An 18,799-nucleotide genomic window follows, 5' to 3' on the forward strand; every position below is an offset into this window, starting at 1 on the left:
TATCTTTTGAGTGTTATAATTTTGCTATATATGCTTCACTTATATCTTTTGAGCTAATTAATTTTGCTCTATGTGCTTCACTTAGATCTTTTAGAGCACGGTGGTGGATTTGTTTTAAAGAAACTATTGATCTCTCATGCTTCACTTAAATTATTTTGAGAGTCTCTTAATAGCATGGTAATTTGCTTAATAATAATATGCTTGGTATTCAAGATTTGTGAAACTTTCTTTTGAGTGTGTTGAATACTAAGAAAATATTGAAGCATGATAATTGTTTTGAGATATGGAGGTGATAATATTAAAGTCATGCTAGTTGAGTAGTTGTGAATTTAAAGAATACTTGTGTTGAAGTTTGTGATTCCCGTAGCATGCACGTATGTTGAACCGTTATGTGATGAAGTCGGAGCATGATTTATTTATTGATTGTCTTCCTTATGAGTGGCGGTCGGGGATGAGCGATGGTCTTTTCCTACCAATCTATCCCCCTAGGAGCATGCGTGTAGTACCTTGCTTTGATAACTTCTAGATTTTTGCAATAAGTATATGAGTTCTTTATGACTAATGTTGAGTCCATGGATCATACGCACTCTCACCCTTCCACCGTTGCTAGCCTCTCTAATACCGCGCACCTTTCGCCGGTATCATACACCTACCATATACCTTCCTCAAAACAGCCACCATACCTACCTATTATGGCATTTCCATAGCCATTCCGAGATATATTGCCATGCAACTTTCCATCATCTAGTTCATCATGACACATCCATCACTTTCATATTGCTTAGCATGATCATGTAGTTGACATAGTATTTGTGGCAAAGCCACCTTTCATAATTTTCATACTTGTCACTCTTGATTCATTGCATATCCCGGTACACCGTCGGAGGCATTCATATAGAGTCATACTTTGTTTTAGTATTGAGTTGTAATCATTGAGTTGTAAATAAATAGAAGTGTGATGATCATCATTCAATAGAGCATTGTCCCAAAAAAAGAGAAAGGCCAAAGAAAAAAAAAGAAGGCCCAAAAAAAGGGGCAATGCTAGTGTCTCTTTTTCCACACTTGTGCTTCAAAGTAGCACCTTGATATAGCGAGTCTCATATATTGTGCTTCAAAGTAGAACCATGTTCTTCATATAGAGAGTCTCATATGTTGTCACTTTCATATACTAGTGGGAATTTTACATTATAGAACTTGGCTTGTATATTCCAATGATGGGCTTCCTCAAATTGTCCTAGGTCTTCGTGAGCAACCAAGTTGGATGCACACCCACTAGTTTCTTTTGTTGAGCTTTCATACATTTATAGCTCTAGTGCATCCGTTGCATGGCAATCCCTACTCACTCACATTGATATCTATTGATGGGCATCTCCATAGCCCGTTGATACGCCTAGTTGATGTGAGACTATCTCCTTTTTGTCTTCTCCACAACCACCATTCTATTCCACCTATAGTGCTATATCCATGGCTCACGCTCATGTATTGCGTGAAGATTGAAAAAGTTTTGAAAAAGTTAGAGTATGAAACAATTGCTTGGCTTGTCATCGGGGTTGTGCATGATTTAAATACTTTGTGTGGGGAAGATGGAGCATAGCCAGACTATATGATTTTGTAGGGATAACTTTCTTTGGCCATGTTATTTTGAGAAGACATAATTTCTTTGTTAGTATGCTTGAAGTATCATTATTTTTATGTCAATATAAACCTTTGTCTTGAACCTTTCTAATCTGAATATTCATACCACAATTAAGAAGATTTGCATTGAAATTATGCCAAGTAGCACTCCGCATCAAAAATTCTCTTTTTATCATTTACCCACTCGAGGACGAGCAGGAATAAAGCTTGGGGATGCCTGATACGTCTCCAACATATCTATAATTTTTGATTGCTCCATGCTATATTATCTACTGCTTTGGACTATATTGGGCTTTATTTTCCACTTTTATATTATTTTTGGGACTAACCTATTAACCGGAGGCCCAGCCCAGAATTGTTGTTTTTTGCCTATTTCAATGTTTCGGAGAAACAAAATATCAAACGGAGTCCAAACGGAATAAAATCTTTGGGAACATGATTTTCTCACCGAACGTGATTCAGGAGACTTGGACCCTGCTCCAAGGAACAAAAGAGGCGATCATGAGGGTGGGGGCGCCCCCCCTAGGGCGCGCCCCCTGCCTTGTGGGCCCCTCGTTGCTCCTCCGGCGTACTTCTTCCTCCTATATATACACACGTACCACCAAACGATCAGAACAGGAGCCAAAAACCTAATTCCACCGCCGCAACTTTCTGTATCCACGAGATCCCATCTTGGGGCCTGTTCCGGAGCTCCGCCGGAAGAGGGCCGTCATCACGGAGGGCTGCTACATCACCATAGCCTCTCCGATGAAGTGTGAGTAGTTTACCTCAAACCTTCGGGCCCATAGTTAGTATCTAGATGGCTTCTTCTCTCTCTTTGAATCTCAATACAAAGTTCTCCCCCTCTCTCGTGGAGATCTATTCGATGTAATCTTCTTTTTGCGGTGTGTTTGTTGAGACCGATGAATTGTGGGTTTATGATCAAGTCTATCTATGAATAATATTTGAATCTTCTCTGAATTCTTTTATGCATGATTGGTTATCTTTGCAAGTCTCTTCGAATTATCCGTTTGGTTTGGCCAACTAGATTGATAGTTCTTGCCATGGGAGAAGTGCTTAGCTTTGGGTTCAATCTTGCGGTGTCCTTACCCAGTGACAGAAGGGGCAGCAAGGCACGTATTGTATCGTTGCCATCGAGGATAACAAGATGGGGTTTATTTCATATTGCATGAATTTATCTCTCTACATCATGTCATCTTGCTTAACTTAATACTCTAGATGCATGCTGGATAGCGGTCGATGAGTGGAGTAATAGTAGTAGATGCAGAATCGTTTCGGTCTACTTGTCACGGATGTGATGCCTATATACATGATCATGCCTAGATATTCTCATAATTATGCTCAATTCTATCAATTGCTCAACAGTAATTTGTTCACCCACCGTAGAATACTTATGCTCTTGAGAGAAGCCACTAGTGAAACCTATGGCCCCCGGGTCTATTCTCATCATATCAATCTCCATCACTTTAATATTGTTTTGCTATTTACTTTGCCTTTACTTTTTACTTTGCATCTTTATACCAAGAATACCAAAAATATTCTATCTATCAGATCTCACTCTCGTAAGTGACCATGAAGGGCTTGACAACCCCTAATCGCGTTGGTTGCGAGTAGCTATCGTTTTGTGCAGGTACGAGGGACTTGAGCGTGGCCTCCTACTGGATTGATACCTTGGTTCTCAAAAACTAAGGGAAATACTTACGCTACTCTGCTGCATCATCCCTTCCTCTTCGGGGAAAACCAACGCAAGCTCAAGACGTAGCAGCCACCACGGGAACTTATATCTAAGGTTTCTAGTGTCCTGCAGAAGGAATGTATGATGACTTTCTTGAGTTCTTGTGGTTTAGGACCCAAGCTTGTGAGATCACCTTACTAATTAAGGGGATTCAGACGGGAAAAATAATGAATGTACATGTAAACAGAAACATCTAACATTACTAACAAACAAGACTGCTACATGAAATAGAACTAAACATGAACATCTGACATAGCTTGTGAAAATAATCAGGTTAACTCCAATAATCAGGTGAACCTGTAAAACGCAAAGGTACATGCATTCAAATATTAGTGAGAGAAAACACGTATGAATATGTAAGTGCTAAGTATTAAAAGGCCTACATGGTCGATATCACATATTCTAATTCTTTTTGTCAAATGGTGACGTATCAAGAATTCCATACTCCAAATGTCCATCGTACTAATATTATATGTGAAGAAATGTACACAGGAAAGGACAAGGCTTTGTTACAAGGTATCTACCATTATGTTTCAGAATAGTGTCATGTTGTAGCCCTCATTTTGAAGCTTTGCCTCAACAGTCTCAGACAATAAAGAAGAGTATTATGACTATTATGAGTAAGTCCTCTAGAATACCAATCAATGTTGTGGGAACTGATGTGTAGATAATGGAACAGAAAGCAGTACTCTAATCTACCAGCACAAGGGTTACAGAATATGTAGTGTGCCTAAATCAATTCATTAAGAACTTAATTAGACCAGTGTACCTTACAAGAGGTCCAAAAAGACCAAAAGGGAGTGCAGGGTGATGCTTCCGTATTCATACATTTGCATAGTCAAATTATAGGTGACAAGTAACAAAGGTAACACATATATACTTAGCTTACATCATATGAGAAACACACAGAGGAGGGAATACGTACCGGAAGAGCATTAACACAAAGAAAGCATTCTGGTAGAAGTTATAGAGAATCATGTATGTCATAGACCGATGGTTCCAGTGCTTGTGCGCAAGAAGTGATCTATTAAAAAAACTGCCCCATAACATATCTGAGGCCATCACTACTTGACAACCTTCTTGACCACATATACCAAAACCAACATCAGCCATTTGTATCATTGAAATATAATTTTCCCCTGCAAATAGAAAACAAGATCATAAAAAACCAGACTGTCAAGATGAACATGAGAAGATGCCAAATAGTGGAGAAAAGAGTTAGCCATGTCTCCAAAATGAAAGATGACGGTAAAAGTGACAAGTTCCATGTACATCAAAAACTTATATTGGCATAATTCTGCAGTATTGTTTGTTTGATCTTCAATTGTCAGAAATGACTTGTGTCTTTGTAGTAATTGTGACGTTCAACAGATAGGGAGCTTATTATTGTATATACCCTTATTCGTATATAACTGGATTGCACACTGACAGAAATGCAATGCACATCATGTGATTCCACTCCTTCCTCTTAGTCCAGCACCCTCTTTTCCATAACTCTCTCTCTCAAATACACATGTCCTCCCTTGAGGGGAAAACATAAATTAATATGGAAACCATAGATATGGAAAGGAAAAGGAACAAAACATGTATATGGAATTTTGAAGCCATGCCTTTGTAGACCTGCTTCTAACTATAGTGCTATGTGTACAATTCTTTTCTTATAAAGAACAAGCCCACAAAAACTACAATATTATTGAATGTATTGTATTTGGAGAACCATAGTGAGCAGATCTAGAATAAAGCCTTTTCGCACCGGTATTTGGAGACAATATGAGGAACAGACACAACCGGATGTTGAGAATGAAGAGCTGGTGCCAAAGAGCATACCTCACATGTTGGCCGCCGCAGCAGGCGCCTGCTTGAGGTGGTCCAGGAGCCCGTCGCCACCAAGGCAGAGCTAATCGACATTGGCGGGGATAACGTGGTCAAGCTGTAGTGAGGGGGCCGCCTTTAAGAATAATGCATTTTCTTAAGAATGGATCTAACAAAACATGGCACGGCCAAGTATGCTGGTGCATATGACTTGCACTCAGATCAACCACATGCTTATCATGAGGGAGTTAAGGTCGTTTCTTCCTTGACAAAAAGTCATTCTATCCAACTAAATATACCATACTTTGAAGAATAGCAATGCATTATATATCCAGTTCATGTTGTCTTCAAAATTGTATGAGTTGAGGGTTCATAATATGTACTAGTGGGCAAGGGCGCTCCGCCGCGCCAGGAAGTTACCCAGATGTTTGCTTGGCTTTTTTTGAAAGGGAAGGATGTTTGGTTGCCTATATATTATTTCAGTTCTATAAGAAGTATTTAGCTGTCCATCACTTTAATGAGTTGGTTTATTTAACAAATGTGGCATATTCTTAGATAGGAAACATGGCACATTGATAGGTGAACAACACCACAATAATTCATTTTTAGAGAGCAAAATATACGATATCCACTGTCATTGTCGGAAACAAATGTTCACTGCCATTGTCTTAAAGAGAAATTCTCAGATGAAACTGAAATTATAATATTATATGCCTAATTTAGCAAGTTATCAGCATGTTAGGTAGCTTTTGAACTAATTGATAGCTCAGAAGAAGTGCTACAGTTTGTAAAATTCAGCCATTTCTACATTACTATACCCTTCAAAACAGAACCCAAAGAAATATTTGCAACATGAATGTGTACAATTAGTCTTAAACAAAGAATAGACATAATCTTCACAAGATCCAGCGTGGCAAACCATGTCTACAGTTCTCAAATAAGACGTCACGATATCATCACCGACTTGTTGTTCTAGCCATACATTAGAAATTCCATCCATTAGCATTTGAAAACATTACTCAACGATTACCTTACCTCATCAAATCATTGTGACACCTCGTATCCTGCATGCACTACTAGGGAAAAGCCTAGCAGTAGCGCGGGTATTTGGTGTATCAGTAGCGCGGGTGCTACAGCTAACGTTTAGTAGTAGCGCGTGTTACTGCTATACCTACTTAGCAGTAGCGCTTCCCATACCAGCTCTACTACTAAGTGCTTTAGCAATAGCGTTTTTATGTCCAGCGCTAAAGAGCGCTACTGCTGTATTTTCTCATATCTTTTTTTCTGTGTATTTGTGATGTTTTTGTATAGGTTTTATATCATAAACATGCAATATGCTTGTTGTATCATACACACAATAGTCTCGTCATATCATCCAACACAAATCATGTCATCACATCACAATCATGATATAGCTATAGAAGTTACATGACATGTCTCATCATACATAATGTAGTACTTCTTGAGGCGTCGGTTCGTATCCCTCTCTCGCACTAGTGTGAACCTAAACTAACTGTTGGCTGTCGCTCCGAAACCGGTACACCTGGGCCAGACACTCCGGCCACTCGTCGTATACTCCTGGCGTAGCACTTCTTTGTCATCAATGATATATGCACCTGCATCATCACACAAGTCGATGATATGCAACATATATAGATGAGCAACAGAAAGAGACAGACTTGGCAAAAATAGAAGCAGCATATCATAAGCATAAATAACAAAGTTCATCGTACCCAAAATGCCCAAACTAGAGTGATCTTCGCTAGTTGAGGAGGACGGTTTAATTACATCACAAATGAAGTTTCGTCGTGCATAACTCAAAGTTTCGTCATTCAGAAAGTATGGACTAGACGTACACATTGTCATATATCGACAATCACTCCAACATGTCGCGCCATCCATCCAAGTTAGGGAGATAGTCCCCAAGCTTAGTGAAAGGCTTCAGGTCGAGACGCTGAGCAACTACGTGTGTTCGGACGTCTTCCCGCGACATTTGCTTTTCCTCGTAGAACATCCTTGTTTTTTCGAGGACCTCCATCATGATGATTTGGGCAAGTTCACGCTGGATGTGATAGAACTCAGCTCGGAGTCGATGATCCGGGCTATCTCCTACATTCTTTGCCCATTGCGGAATATGGGCATCGCCGGATGTAGGTGACATGAGAAGGTTCTGTTGATCCCGTCTGTACTCCAGCATGTGGTGTAGGACATAGAATCCATCACTAAGAGTATCACTCGGTTGCTGGATGCAGCAGAAGTAGGTCTTATGGCCGAAGGCGGGCCTGCCATTCCTTGCCTTCTTGGTCTTGTTCTCTCCACCCCGTACGCCCTAGTAAAAGATAGCATTGTTGAGAACAGACTTGATGTGGGTGTAATACTTTTTGTTCATATTCTTCGACGAGTTCAAGTAAAGAGTGTGGGAGTATCAGGGGTAAAGGATGATGAGGACGGCGCACCCGTGGCTGTGAAAAATAACTACACCTCAAATTAATTAGCCTCCACCGTGCAAATGAATGATTGAAATCGAAGGAAGGATATCCGCGCGGATGACTTACATGGGATGATAAGGCACGAGAATCATCTCCTTGTCCTTATTGGCGACCATGAAATCGACGATGTAGTCCCTCGCGTATTCACAGTGCTCTGCGCAGACTGCCAAGAAGCCCTCGTGCATGAAGTACGGGTCAGCGACATAGATATAAGGTATCTGCTCAATCCCGATGATGTAGTTCATGTACAAGGCATAAAGGCGGACAAACATAAAATCCAGCTTCTTCAAGTGAAACATGTCAACGATGTAATCGAATCAAAGGAAGAACTTCTCTGCGTGGAATGTGTCGACGTACGACCTTTGCCGCAGCACGTTAACCATGTAGAGTGGGTATCCTGGATTTTCCGAGGCGATTAGGTTTTTCTCTCTCCACATCACATCATCATGAAGTCTCCTTAGATCACCGTGTATGGCCTCTACCGATGCCTTAGGTAGGATTGGTTCACCGGGGATATGGAGTTTCGCCGCACCGGGGACAGGTATACGGTCTTGAACCCGAGGCTGCGGAGGCGGATGGATCATAGCAGCAACTTTATTATTGCCTTTCCTCTCTCTTCCTATGCTTCTTTGGTACTGGAAGGTCGTCTATAATACGTTCAGCCTCTAGAGGCCGCAATTCAGGCACCGACTCATGACACTCAAACTCTGAGTACTCATACTGCTAATCCATCAATCCTCCGTTGTCATAGGCGCCAGTATTGAGATATTGTAGAGTGTCATCGTCATCCTCATCCTCATCTATGGCATCGATATCATGCATTGCTTCTTTGATGGCGGCGACGTCATTAGCGACTAATGGAGCCTCTTCCTCACCCCGTCTGCTATCACCCGGCATGACAGGCGATGCTAATTGGGTAGGTGGGGTGTTGATGTTCATACCTTGTTGAGGCTGCGTGGTCGTGGGTGTGCTCCTGGCCGCCTCCAGACGAAGCAGACTCTTTGGCCACACCCACCTCTTGCAATCACCAAGCCACAGCGGGGTCTCATCGTCATCTCCCCCTAGTAGTACCGTAGGAGCCAAATTCTCGTGGCCCGGTTTGACATTGGCCATGGAAACCTTGAAGACGTCAGGGGGGATCAGCCAGCTATGGAACAATTGTTCCTTCGGCTTCATTATCGTCACCTTCCCCACGTCCACCTTCTGGCCGCTGATGGTGTACAATATGGTGCATGGGGTTATGTCGGCCTGCAAAGACGTGTCTGTGACGTGAGACATGCGAAAGGCAACGGAAATGGGAGGTTATACATTTATTGAAGAGGGCCAATGTGATAGGTACCGTGAGGGCGTCAAGCTCAGCCAAAGATGAAGCACCGCCGAGCACGTCCAAGATGGAGGACAGGCTGCTATGAGCAGCTGCGGGAGCCGGTGCAGGAGCAGGTGCTGGTGCAACACAATCGAGCTGCTCCCGAAGAAGTCAGCAAGGGGAAAGTCTGCTGCATCTTTATTTGGATTTTGCCTGCTCCAACTGACGATAGCCGGAACCAAGACACCACACATAGATGCCATCTCCCATTTTGCGGCAGCTACCGCTGCTTTGACTGTCTCACCTAATTTCTTCTCAACCGCAATCTCAACCTTCTTGTCGATGTTTTGTTCACTTAACCTTCGTCTTTCCTTTCTCTCCTCCGTGGTCTCACGGTAGTACTTCTGCCATGTGGCGCCATCTCTGACGCCTTGCACGCGTCCATACGACGGCAGAATGTCCACCGGGAGTCGTTTCCATATGTTTAAGGCCCGGTTGAATGGGGTATCCCACTTAGGCCTCGCAAACGCCTCAAATGGTGAGTCGCTTTTGGCCTCAATCCTGTGCTGCTCTCTCTGCAAAAGGAACAAGGATCGTTTACAAATTTGACTAAACGTGTAGTTGAATCGATCAGAAACTAAAATTACCAGCAGTGTCATGAACTCCGCTGTGACCGCGTCCATCTCAAAAACCTTCTTCACTGGGTCCGAAAGATATCGGGCCCTGAGGACGTCACGCTCCTGCAGGATGGTGAACTCCGCCGAGGGTTCTGGGATGCCCAGACTTTCGCGTCCCGCGTCCTCCTTAGCCCATATGGACCTCTTCCCCGCATAACCATGGCTTACAAGGTGGTGGCACCCCATGTTCCTCTATTGAATATCCTTCATGTACTCCGACTTTTCTTTGGCAGCTTCGGCATCGCAAGCCGCCTTGAATATTTCAAACTACTCTTCTGTAATTGTCGGATTATCCTTTACAAACTCGGAGTAGGGTTCCTTTTTGTCGATAATCCTTGCTTTCACCCTTACTTCCTAGGCAGCCAACGCGTCGCTAAACTTGCTCATGGTGTGTTTGTTTATCTTCTTCATTGTCGGGTCTTTATCTGGATCAGTATATTTCTTTTCATCCCGGCCCGGGAACAAGAATACCTAGTGCAGCTTCGTTAGGAGGGAGGGCCTCATATTTTCTATCTTCCCTAGTTTCTCATCATTCATGGTGGCGGTTGTCCGTATGATGCATCCTATTTGGTTGTCGTAACACGCTCGCGCTTCCACAGACTCTTTTGGCTCAAAATTGCCGTCGTCCACCTCCGTGACCACCACTCTAGTAGTGCTGAGCTGGTTTGGGCATCGACGTCTCCTCTTCGGTTTCGGTTCTGTACCGGCTTCGCCAGTCTCAGTGCCGGTCTGTGTCTCAACGCCAATCTCGGTGTCGGTCTCTATGTTGGTCTCGGATGTGACAGGTGGGCCCAGCATCAACAACCATTGATCATCGATAAGGCTCAAAAATTCGTTTGCCGCTAGGTAGGCGTCGTCACAATCACCAGAACCATGTCCTTCATCGTAGCTAGCCATGTTTCCTATGGTTAAATCTAGTCAATTAATTCTAGACCTAATAAAATGAATAATGACATTAAAAAGGCCAATGTTTTGCAGGAACGTTGATTCCTTCCCGGTGCGGCAAATCCCGGGCACTCGATATGTCCTAGTTTGTAGCACAAGTCACGCTGAGATTCACGGAAAATTTCAGCATGACCTTTGCTAAAAAGTGGACAAATCGAGCACCTAAAATTTGCCAGAACGGATGAATCAACATTCCGGAAAAACATAGTCCACTTGGCTTCATATTCCCTGGAAACAAAAAAAGGCCACCTGGGCACAATCGAACCACTTCAATGAAAAGATATAACATGACCACTTCAATGAAAAGATATAATCAACAATAATGGAATATGCAAATGAACATCAATGACATATATCATATAACATTAATTTTGTTTTTTGTTTATAGCTAAATGCCATAGCTACTATTTTTTATTTTTAACTAAATGCTTTTGTTTTTTGTTTAAAGCTAAATGTCTAGGAAGGGATCAACTTTAAAATAAAACTTGCCAAAATTCTTTTCCTTGAAAAATAGTGGTCGTTTCAACAATCAAAAACCTTTGCAAAATGACCCCACTAAACACTTCTCTGCCTAGGACAAAACCTTTGCAAATCACACACACACATTATTTTCTCTAACCCTTCTTTGCCTAGGACAGAACCCAATTAAATTGCAAAGGAAGTCCATTTTCTCTAACCCTTCTGACCTAATGCTCTAAAATAAATTTTTGCTCTAACCTAGCCATCCTAGTTAACCTAGCTTGTTAACCTAACAAACCTAATTAACCTAGCTAGTTAACCTAGATAGTTAACCTAGATAGTTAACCTAGCTAGTTAACCTAGATAATTAACCTAATTAAACTAGTTAACCTAGCTAGTTCTGTGTTAAAGCCCTAACTAAATTTTTGCACTAACCTAGATAATTAACCTAATTAAGCTAGTTAACCTAACTAGTTCTCTATCAAAGCCTTAACGAAATTTTTGCACTAACCTAGATAATTAACCTAATTAAACTAGTTAACCTAGCTAGCTGGTTCTCTGGCCAATGTTTTTGTTATGTATGAGAGAGAGGAGGGGTGGGGGCTTACAGAAGATGGCTCCGGTGGTGGCGAGGGAGGCAGTGGTGGCGAGGGAAGCAGGGGCGTCTCCGGTGACGGTGATGTTGGGGAATGTAGTATTTCAAAATTTTGCCTGTGATCACGCAAGATCTATCTAGGAGAAGCATAGCAACGAGCAGGGAGAGTGTGTCCACGTACCCTCGTGGACCAAAAGCGGAAGCGTTAAGTAACGCGGTTGATGTAGTCGAACGTCTTCGCGATCCAATCGACCAAGTACCGAACGCACGGCACCTCCGTGATCTGCACACATTCAGCTCAGTGACGTCCCTCGAACTCTAGATCCAGCTGAGGCCGACGAAGAGTTCCGTCAGCACGACGGCGTGTTGACGGTGATGATGAAGTTACCGACGCAGGGCTTCGCCTAAGCACTACGACAATATGACCGAGGTGGAAATCTGTGGAGGGGGCACCGCACACGGCTAAGAAAACAACTTGTGTCTATGGGGTGCCCCCTCCCCCGTATATAAAGGAGTGGAGGAGGGGGCCGGCCGGCCTCATAGGGCGCGCCCCAAGGGGGGGAATCCTACTCCTACTAGGAGTAGGTTCCCCCCTTTCCTAGTCCAACTAGGAGAGGAAGGAAACGGGAGAGGGGAAGAAGTAAAGGGGCGTCGGCCCCCCTCCCCAATTCGGATTGGGCTTGGGGGGCGCGCCCCTCCTCTTGGCCGCCTCCTCCTCTCTTCCACTAAAGCCCATGAAGGCCCATTAACCCCCCGGTACTCCGGAAAATGCCTGAACCTATCTGAAACCTTTTCGGTGTCCAAACATAACCTTCCAATATATCAATCTTCATGTATTGAACATTTTGAGACTCCTCGTCATGTCTGTGATCACATCCAGGACACTGAACAATCTTCGGTACATCAAATCACATAACTCACAATACATATCGTCAACGAACGTTAAGCGTGCGGACCCTACGGGTTCGAGAACTATGTAGACATGACCGAGACTCATCTCTGGTCAATAACCAATAGCGGAACCTGGATGCTCATATTGGTTCCTACATATTCTACGAAGATCTTTATCAGTCAAACTGCATAAAAATACATTGTTCCCTTTGTCATCAGTATGTTACTTGCCCGAGATTCGATCATCGGTATCATCATACCTAGTTCAATCTCGTAACCGGCAAGTCTCTTTACTCGTTCTGTAATGTATCATCCCTCAACTAACTCATTAGTTACATTGCTTGCAAGGCTTATAGTGATGTGCATTACTGATACGTCTTCATCGTATCTACTTTTCCAAACACTTTTGCCCTTGTTTTGGACTCTAACTTGCATGATTTGAATGGAACTAACCAGGACTGGCGCTGTTTTCAGCAGAATTGCCATGGTGTTATTTTTGTGCAGAAATAAAAGTTCTCGGAATGACCTGAAAATCAAAGGAGAATTATTTTGGAATATATAAAAAATACTGGAAGAAAGATCCACGTCAGGGGGGCCACCACCTGACCACGAGGGTGGGGGCGCGCCCCCCTGCCTCATGGGCCCCCTAACGCTCCATCGACCTCAACCTTGACTCCATATATTCACTTTCGGGGAGAAAAAAGGGAGAAGGATTCATCGCGTTTTACGATACGGAGCCGCCGCCAAGCCCTAAACTCTCTCGGGAGGGCTGATCTGGAGTCCGTTTGGGGCTCCGAAGAGGGGAATCCGTCGCCATCATCATCATTAACCATCCTCCATCACCAATTTCATGATGCACACCGTCGTGCGTGAGTAATTCCATCGTAGGCTTGCTGGACGGTGATGGGTTGGATGAGATTTATCATGTAATCGAGTTAGTTTTGTTAGGGTTTGATCCCTACTATCCACTATGTTCTGAGATTGATGTTGCTATGACTTTGCTATGCTTAATGCTTGTCACTAGGGCCCGAGTGCCATGATTTCAGAACTGAACCTATTATGTTTTCATCAATATATGAGAGTTCTTGATCCTATCTTGCAAGTCTATAGTCACCTACTATGTGTTATGATCCGGCAACCCCGAAGTGACAATAATCTGGACCATTCCTGGTAATGACCGTAGTTTGAGGAGTTCATGTATTCACTATGTGTTAATGCTTTGGTCCGGTACTCTAATAAAAGGAGGCCTTAATATCCCTTAGTTTCCAATAGGACCTCGCTACCACGGGAGGGTAGGACAAAAGATGCCATGCAAGTTCTTTTCCATAAGCATGTATGACTATATTCGGAATACATGCCTACATTACATTAATGAACTGGAGCTAGTTCTATGTCACCCTAGGTTATGACTGTTACATGATCGATCGCATCCGGCATAATTTCTTGGAAATATGCCCTAGGGGCAATAATAAAATGGTTATTATTATATTTCCTTGTTCATGATAATTGTCTATTGTTCATGCTATAATTGTATTAACCGGAAACCGTAATACATGTGTGAATACATAGATCGTAATATGTCCCTAGTAAGCCTCTAGTTGACTAGCTCATTGATCAATAGATGGTCAAGGTTTCCTGACCATGGACATTGGATGTCATTGATAACGGGATCACATCATTTGAGAATGATGTGATGGACAAGACCCAATCTTAAGCGTAGCACAAGATCGTGAAGTTCGTTTGCTAAAGCTTTTCTAATGTCAAGTATCATTTCCTTAGACCATGAGATTGTGCAACTCCCGGATACCGTAGGAATGCTTTGGGTGTACCAAACGTCACAACGTAACTGGGTGGCTATAAAGGTGCATTACAGGTATCTTCGAAAGTGTCTGTTGGGTTGGCATGAATCAAGACTAGGATTTGTCACTCCGTATGACGGAGAGGTATCTTTGGGCCCACTCGGTAATGCATCATCATAATGAGCTCAATGTGACTAAAGGAGTTGGTCACGGGATCATGCGTTACGGAATGAGTAAAGAGACTTGTCGGTAACGAGATTGAACGAGGTATGGGGATACCGACGATCGAATCTCGGGCAAGTAACATACCGATAGACAAAGGGAATTGTATACGGGATTGATTGAATCCCCGACATCATGGTTCATCCGATGAGATCATTGTGGAACATGTGGGAGCCAATATGGGTATCCAGATCCCGCTATTGGTTATTGGCCGGAGAGATGTCTCGGTCATGTCTGCATGGTTCCCGAACCCGTAGGGTCTACACACTTAAGGTTCGGTGACGCTAGAGTTGTTATGGGAAATAGTATGTGGTTACCTAAGGTTGTTCGGAGTCCCGGATGAGATCCCGTACGTGACGAGGAGTTCCAGGATGGTCCGGAGGTGAAGATCTATATATTGGACGGAGGGTATTGGTGTGACGCCCGGATAATTAAGCTATAGTAATCCTCTGGCTAATGATGCCAGGTCATCATAATTGAATCTTTTCGAAACTTCACTTGTTTCAAATCGAGTCAAATTCAAATGCAAATAACAAGTCAAATAATATTTTTGCAAAACGGTGAATTAAAATGTTCAGGAGGTTGAAAAACAATTCACTAACTAATTAACAAATCAACAAATATTTCTAGGAATCTTTATATGCCTCTAAAATAATTAAAACAGAGGCTAACAACATTTAATTTAACCATTTAAAAATAAACAAATACTTGTACTATTCAATCATATTTGAAACTTTTTATACTAGGTCATTACATGGCCTAATATTTATGTGCTAAGTTTCATAAGAAACTAAATTCTTTTACTACACAGACTAAATATAAAAGAGTGCAAGAAGAGAAACAAAAAAGAAAACAAAAGGAAAAAAAGCAATAATAAAGGGGGAAAAGGCCCACTGTACACTTAGGCCACAAGTGTACAGTGTACAGCCAGCCCACCCCGGCACCTTCTTCAACCCCCTGTTCACCCAGGGTGTCGTTGATGCTCGTGCGTCATTCATGGCATGGATGCCGCGCGCGGCGACCATCCGCCGTTTCCCCATGCCGTATAAGGCCATCCCCAAGCCCCAGGACAAACCCTAGACCCCCAGTTCCCTCATTTGTCCCTCACACTCGATCTGGAAGAGGAGCCGAAGCTTCCGGCGCTGCGCCATAGTCGTCATTGTGGTCGCCGGCATCCCCTTGCTGTACCAAGGTGTCCATAAGCCTCCCCGCGGTTGTCTCCTTCGTCCCCACCAAAGAACCCGAGCCAAGCCGCACCGTACGCTCGGGATCGAGCCGATTTTTCCGCCACGGCCGCGGCATCTCGTCGTCGATCTACACCACCGTGCCACCCCGGCCGTCACAAGCACGTCCCCGACCGCCCTCTCGGTGAGCCGCGCCGATTCCCCCCGTTTTCCTGCTCGATCCACCGCCGTAGCCGAGTGTTCCATCTTGTTGCTCGACACGCTCTCTGCGAGCCTGCACGCGGCGGCCGCGCCCTGCCCCGCGGCCACACGCGAGCGCGCTCGCCTTCTGCCCGAGTTCCGCGTGCCCCCTACTCCTGCAGCCGCCTGCAGATGCTCTGGCCGTCCCGGCGCATGCCCGTGCGCCCTCGGCCCTGCCAGCGTCACCGCCGCTGCATCCGGCGCTCGCTCACTGCTGCTGTATGTTGGTACTTCATGCAGCCGATGCTCCTCTTGCCCCGGATGCTGCTAGTCGCTCCGGCTATCTACTGTTGTCGCTGCGTTGCTTGCCGCTGCATGCTCTGCCCGCTACCGCTACATCTAGCACCACTGCTGCCGCTTTTGCTGCTTGCTGATGCCGCTCTGCCCTACTTCCTCCTGTTGTGCTTTTGCTGCTGCTACTTTGCCATGGCCGTGCATGTGTGCACAGCATGCACAACCGGCTGTGTCTCTGGTCGGCTTATTTTATTAGAGATAGGATAGTTTTAGGATTATATTAGTACACTAAATTTCCTCATGTGTGGATGACATGTTGGCTTCATTTGATTAGGATAGTTTTTAATTATATGTATAGGTATATCATATGTCATGTGGGCCACACCTTATCCCTTTGACCAGTCAAACTGACCTAGTCAACTCGAATTATTATTAATTTCAAAAATTCATTAAAACTTTGGAAATGCATATAAAATAAATTGTAACTCGGATGAAAAAACTTTGTACATGAGAGTTGCTCAGAACAACGAGACGAATCCAAATACGCGCGTCCGTTTGTCACACCCCTAGCATAGTGAACGCACAACTTTCCCCTCCGGTTCATCTGTCCAAAAACGCGAAACACCGGGATACTTTCCCGAATGTTTCCCCCTTCGTCGGTATCACCTCCTACTGCGTTAGGGCACACCTGGCACCGTTACTTGTCATGTCTTGCATCGATATGCATCTGTTTGCATTGTATTCATTGTTTCTTCCCCCTCTTATCTCCGGTAGACTACGAGACTGACGCCACTGCTGGTGCCCCGATCGACTACGTTATTGACGAGCCCTCTTTGCCAGAGCAACCAGGCAAGCCCCCCCCCCTTTGATCAACCCAATATCGCCTATTCTTCTCTCTACTGCTTGCATTAGAGTAGTGTAGCATGTTACTGCTTTCCGTTAATTCTATTCGGATGCATAGCATGTCCTTGCTACTACTATTGTTACCTTTACCTGCAATCCTAAATGCTTAGTATAGGATGCTAGTATTCCATCAGTGGCCCTACATTCTTGTCCATCTGCCATGCTATACTATCGGGCCGTGATCACTCGGGAGGTGATCACGGGTATATATTTTATACATGATACATGTGGTGACTAAAGTCGGGTCGGCTCGTAGAGTACCCGCGAGTGATTCACGGATTGGGTCCGAAAGGATGTTTGTCCCGATGGCCCTCTGAGTGAACCTTTGTGACGGAGGGACAGGGTAGGTTGAGACCACCTAGGAGAGAGGTGGGCCTGGCCCTGGTCGGCGTCCGCGGTTAATTCAATTAACACGCTTAACGAGATCTGGGTATTTGATCTGAGTCTGGCCACTGGCCTATACGCACTAACCAACTACGCGGGAACAGTTATGGGCACTCGACGTCGTGGTATCAGCCGAAGCCTTCTTGACGTCAGCGACTGGGCGGCGCGCGCCAGGTTGGACTAGAATGCCTGCTCTTGTATAAGGGAGGCTAGGTCTGCTTGCCGGCCGCGTACGCATCGTGCAGGTGTGCAATGGGCGATGGGCCCAGACCCCTACGCCATAGGATTTAGACCGGCGTGCTAACATCTCTGTTGTGCCTAGGTGGGGTTGCGACGTGTTGATCTTCTGAGGCCGGGCATGATCCAGGAAGGTGTGTCCGGCCAAAGGGAATCGAGCGTGTTGGGAAATGTGGTGCACCCCTGCAGGGAAGTTTATCTATTCGAATAGCCGTGTCCCTCGGTAACAGGACGACTTGGAGTTATGTCTTGACCTTATGACAACTAGAACCGGATACTTAATAAAACACACCTTTCCAAGTGCCAGATACAACCGGTGATCGCTCTCTAACAGGGCGACGAGGGGAGGATCACCGGGTAGGATTATGCTATGCGATGTTACTTGGTGAACTTACCATCTACTCTCTTCTACATGCTGCAAGATGGAGGTGGCCAGAAGCGTAGACTTCGATAGGACTAACTATCACCCTCTTTTTTCGGCATTCTGCAGTTCAGTCCACATATGATACCCCCTTTTTCCATTTTATACCAATGCATACATATGTAGTGTAGCTCCTTGCTTGCGAGTACTTTGGATGAGAACTCACGGTTGCTTTGCTCCCCCTTTTCCCCCTTTCTATACCCGATTGCTGCGACCAGACGTTGGAGTCCAGGAGCAAGACGCCACCATTGACGACGACTCCTGCTACTCTAGAGGTGCCTACTACTACGTGCAAGCCGCTGACGACGACCAGGAGTAGTTTAGGAGGATCCCAGGCAGGAGGCCTGCGCCTCTTTCGATTTGTATCCCAGTTTGTGCTAGCCTTCTTAAGGCAAACTTGTTTAACTTATGTCTGTACTCAGATATTGTTGCTTCCGCTGACTCGTCTATGATCGAGCTCTTGTATTCGAGCCCTCGAGGCCCTTGGCTTGTAATATGATGCTTGTATGACTTATTTTATTTGTAGAGTTGTGTTGTGATATCTTCCCGTGAGTCCCCGATCTTGATAGTACACGTTTGCATCTATGATTAGTGTACGATTGAATCGGGGGTGTCACAAGTTGGTATCAGA

At 44.4% G+C, this 18,799-nt stretch overlaps 1 pseudogene; it reads right to left on the reverse strand.

The window, feature by feature from the left end:
* Nucleotides 1-3,644: 3,644 nt before the first annotated feature.
* Nucleotides 3,645-5,278, reverse strand: LOC125506887 (annotated as a pseudogene).
* Nucleotides 5,279-18,799: the final 13,521 nt, after the last annotated feature.

This window comes from Triticum urartu, chromosome 5 (assembly GCF_003073215.2).
Source record: "Triticum urartu cultivar G1812 chromosome 5, Tu2.1, whole genome shotgun sequence".
NCBI lineage: Eukaryota > Viridiplantae > Streptophyta > Magnoliopsida > Poales > Poaceae > Triticum > Triticum urartu.